Source organism: Etheostoma spectabile, unplaced genomic scaffold (genome assembly GCF_008692095.1).
Source record: "Etheostoma spectabile isolate EspeVRDwgs_2016 unplaced genomic scaffold, UIUC_Espe_1.0 scaffold452, whole genome shotgun sequence".
Classification (NCBI taxonomy): Eukaryota; Metazoa; Chordata; class Actinopteri; order Perciformes; family Percidae; genus Etheostoma; species Etheostoma spectabile.
In genome coordinates, this window is record NW_022605610.1 from 287,146 (window position 1) to 291,198 (window position 4,053).

The window sequence follows — 4,053 nt, forward strand, 5'->3', positions numbered from 1 at the left end:
TCCTTTTCCTCTAAGCAATCTCTCGAATTTAGTTTTCTTTTTCATTTGTGTGTGTGGTGGTGTGTGTGAAAACATGAGAGAGGGAGGCCGAGGCTCGGGGTCCCCCGGACTAGCCGTGAGGCGTTCAAAGACTCCCCCCTGGTTCTCAGCACCAGCTGAACTCTGAGTGTTTAGGTTGATTCCCGGTGTCTTGTGTTGGGGGGGGGGCTGTAGTCACAGGTGGAGGAGTTCACATCTGTTGCTAGGAGATAGGAGTCATGGTGGAGCTCTTGGATTTGGGCTTTCTGTGTCTGGTCTGCCACAGAGCTGTGGAGGAACGTCTGGCTGCAACACAGATGCATTCTGGGATTGGAGAGAAGAAAACGCTCTGGGTTGATTGCATGTCTTTGACCCCTCCTGTTGTCCTCGGGGTCAAATTTGACCCGTTTTTTTAAAAGTTTCTACTCGAAAAATATGTGTTTCTTTTAACCAAATTGGCAGAAAATCCCAAAAAAACACAGTTGGTTCAATGCAACGATCCTCACAATATCTTTAAAGTCCAGATGTTATGTTTTATATTATATTTTACAGCATTTGGAGAAAAAATAAATTGGTTTAAAAAACATTTCCCTACTGAACTCTGACAACAGGCTTCCTCGGATATTTAACTTAATTTTCATAATTTCTGCTTTTTAGCTAAAACTTTAGGTATAGAATCATATAAATGATTATTGACAATGAATTGTGAAAAAATAAGTGTAAAACTTGTGTTAACGAGTTGGTTTAATCCTCGTGTTGTCACAAATTTACTGTAAGTTACTGTAACAATTGTCCAGCAAGTTACTGTGAATTCTTTTACTGTAAAGGTAGGGTTAGGGTTAGAAATAAGATTTCACAGCCTTTATCTACAGTGCACGGTAATACCATGTAACATGTGGATACCGCTCACCTCTACTTCTGTTGAGACTAGACCAGACGAGGTTTGTCTGAACGCTGTGATAAATATATATATTTATTTATATTTTATATTAATATATGTTGGTTTATCACTGAAGGGCAGAGACGGCTGTGTGGCAGCATCTGCTGTCGTGCTACTGTGTGTGTGTGTGTGTGTGTGTGTGTGTGTGTGGTGGGGGTGGTCAGATGGGTCACCACTGGAGTGATGGGTGTGTTTTTGATGACTGACCTAGCTTCCTCACCCCTTCACCTGCCTCCTCTCTCTCCCATCCTTCACCCTCGTTCTGTCCTGGACTCGCTGTAAGAAATTGAGCTTTAGGTCTTCAACCAGTTAGCAATTTACCCAAGCAAGCAGTTCCGGCCTCCTAGCTGTTGAGTTTAGGCGTCGTCTGTTCTTCACCAGACAAGCGCGCCGCCACCCTCCTTAGGCGGCCACCACGTCCTCGTCCGACAACCACAGGCCGCCAACGGCGGCCACCAACACCTCATTCTTTCCGCGCAAAACAGAGCCACGGTCGCCATCCGACACTCCTCTGTCCTCAACACACTCCGCCACTCTTCCACCACCACCTCCTTTCCTCAACACACGCACAAATCATCTTTAACAACCAACGTCACTCCTGACGCCACCAACCGCATCTCCGTCACACATCCGAGGACTAAAAACCCCTCCAAGGCACCGCACCCACCTCCTACTTACTCCTGCACACCTCCTAACCTCCAACCACTCTCGTCCTCTCCACCACTTACTCTCGCTTCCTACCACCACTCTCACTTCATCCACACCTCACTCCCAATTTAAACTACCTACCCCTCCTCTGCCTCCTACACCTCCTCTGAGGCCGTCACAACCCCTCTCCTCACCCACCTCCTGCCACGTAGTCCTCACCACCTCCTCCACGTCCTCAACCACCTCTTTCTCCACACCTCCTCACTCTCACGTACTTCATAAACACACATCCTTCCTCCACACCTCCGCTTCCGTCACCAACTCCTTTCCTCACACCTTCGCTTCCTTCACACCTCGCTGCCTTCACACCACTCCTCTCTCCCTCCACACCTCCTCTCTATGTAATGCAGATACTGTATATTTGCATTAATAAGAGCAGACACTCATGGCTGACTGCCTGCAGAAAGAAAGAAATCCCTTTCCATAAACAATAGCGGGATCCCCTGGGGGGGGGGGACCCAGCTGTTGACCCGTGGTGACCTCCTGACCAGAGCTGCCATGTCCCTCTTAGCGCGGGGACACTCTGGATTGGGACCAGCAGACAGCGAGAGTGAGACAGAGTGACAGACAGGTTGACCCAGACACACAGGAATGCATAGAGGGACATCTACAGGGAGCATGTTCTTTAAATAGACCAGCAGCTGATGGATCCAGATCCAGATCCGTTGTCATGTGGGAAGGAATGAAGAAAGGAAGAAAGGAAACTCAGTGGAAGACAAAGAAATAGATGTTTAACCCTCCTGTTGTCCTCGGGTCAAATGAGCCGTTCACGAGAAAAAGATCTAAATCTGAAGTATGACCAAAGGACATTGGGGGGAAAAGTGGGAATTATGGGAAAAGCATCAAAAACGCAGGAAAAAAAATAAACACTTTTTTTAAAAAGTGACAAAAAAAACACATTTGGAAAAAGTGACTAAAAAAATTGTTAAAAAATCTACAAAACAATGTTGATCAGATTTGAGTCAAACGAGTCTAACTTCTCTGATTCCAGCGTGTTAATATCTTGAATATCAGATTGGACAGATAGTCCAGCTAGCTGTCTGGATTTACCCTGCAGAGACCTGAGGACCAGGTAACCATAGTCCTCAGATTGGACAGATAGTCTAGCTAGCTGTCTGGATTTACTGCGAGGGACCTGAGACCAGGTAACCATAGTCCTCAGATTGGACAGGTAGTCTAGCTAGCTGTCTGGATTTACCCTGCAGAGACATGAGGACCAGGTAACCATAGTCCTCAGATTGGACAGGTGTCTAGCTAGCTGTCTGGATTTACCCTGCGAGCGAGACTGAGGGACCAGGTAACCATAGTCCTCAGATTGGACAGATAGTCCAGCTAGCTGTCTGGATTTACCCTGCAGAGACCTGCGGACCAGGTAACCATAGTCTCAGATGGACAGATCGTCTAGCTGCGTCTGGATTTACCCTGCAGAGACCTGAGGACCAGTAACCATAGTCCAGATTGGACAGATAGTCTAGCTAGCTGTCTGGATTACGCAGGAGACCTGAGGACCAGGTAACATAGTCCGTCTGGAAGAAGTCTAGTAGCTGTCGGATTTACCCTGCAGAGACCTGAGGACCAGGAACCATAGTCTCAGATTGGACAGATAGTCAGCTCTGTCTGGATTTACCCTGCAGAGACCTGGGACAGGTAAACCATAGCTCAGATTGAGACAGATAGTCTAGCTAGCTGTCTGGATTTACCCTGCAGAGACCTGAGGACCAGGTAACCATAGTCCTCAGAAATCAGCAGCAGGTTAGAGCGCCAAGACAGAGACAGGGGAAGGGGACGGACATGGGCGAATTTCCTGCAGCAACGTCGTAGATATAGATTAGTCAGATTCAGATCAATAGTGCTGTGGTTTTATAAGATATAAATAAAAAAAGGTAAAATCTCTGATTCCAGCTTGTTAAATGTGAATATCTTCTAGTTTCTTCTCTCCTCTGGGACAGTACTGAATATCTTTGAGACTTTGTGGACAAAACAAGACATCTGAGGACGTTGTCTTGGGAAACACAGATCCACATTTTCCACCATTTCCTGACATTTTAGAGACCAGACAACTCATCCGTTCATCCAGAAAACCATCCACAGATGAACCAACAGTTAAAATAATAATGTCTTGGTTAGTTGCAGCCCTAGAGTGAAGAGGGGGTTTGACAGTTCATTGGTGTCGTGGTGAGTAATTCCAGGAACTGACTTAATTGTGCTCATATTTTCGGTCTTTTAAGACAATCGCTTTTGTGCAAATGGGTATTGGACGTGTCTATTGTCAGGGGTACGGGACATTGATATGTCCTTCTCCAAGCCCTTCCCTCCTGTTCCCGGGCTGTCCCCGTTCAATCACGGAGCCCGGGACTCCTCTGGAAGCCCGGTGTCGCTCTATCATA

The 4,053-nt window shown here is 46.8% G+C and overlaps 1 protein-coding gene and 1 long non-coding RNA gene across 2 annotated transcripts in view; both read left to right on the forward strand.

Annotated features, from left to right (window-relative positions):
• The window catches only part of LOC116686697 (tetratricopeptide repeat protein 28), a 331,008-nt gene that overhangs the window by 268,527 nt on the left and 58,428 nt on the right, over nucleotides 1-4,053 (forward strand). The gene's annotated exons all lie outside the window — the stretch shown is intronic.
• LOC116686696 (uncharacterized) overlaps nucleotides 1,075-4,053 on the forward strand; it is a 6,858-nt gene continuing 3,879 nt past the window's right edge. Inside the window, exons 1-2 of the long non-coding RNA XR_004331333.1 lie at nucleotides 1,075-1,108; nucleotides 3,072-3,075. This is a non-coding gene — a long non-coding RNA (uncharacterized LOC116686696). The remainder of the gene's footprint in view (nucleotides 1,109-3,071; nucleotides 3,076-4,053) is intronic.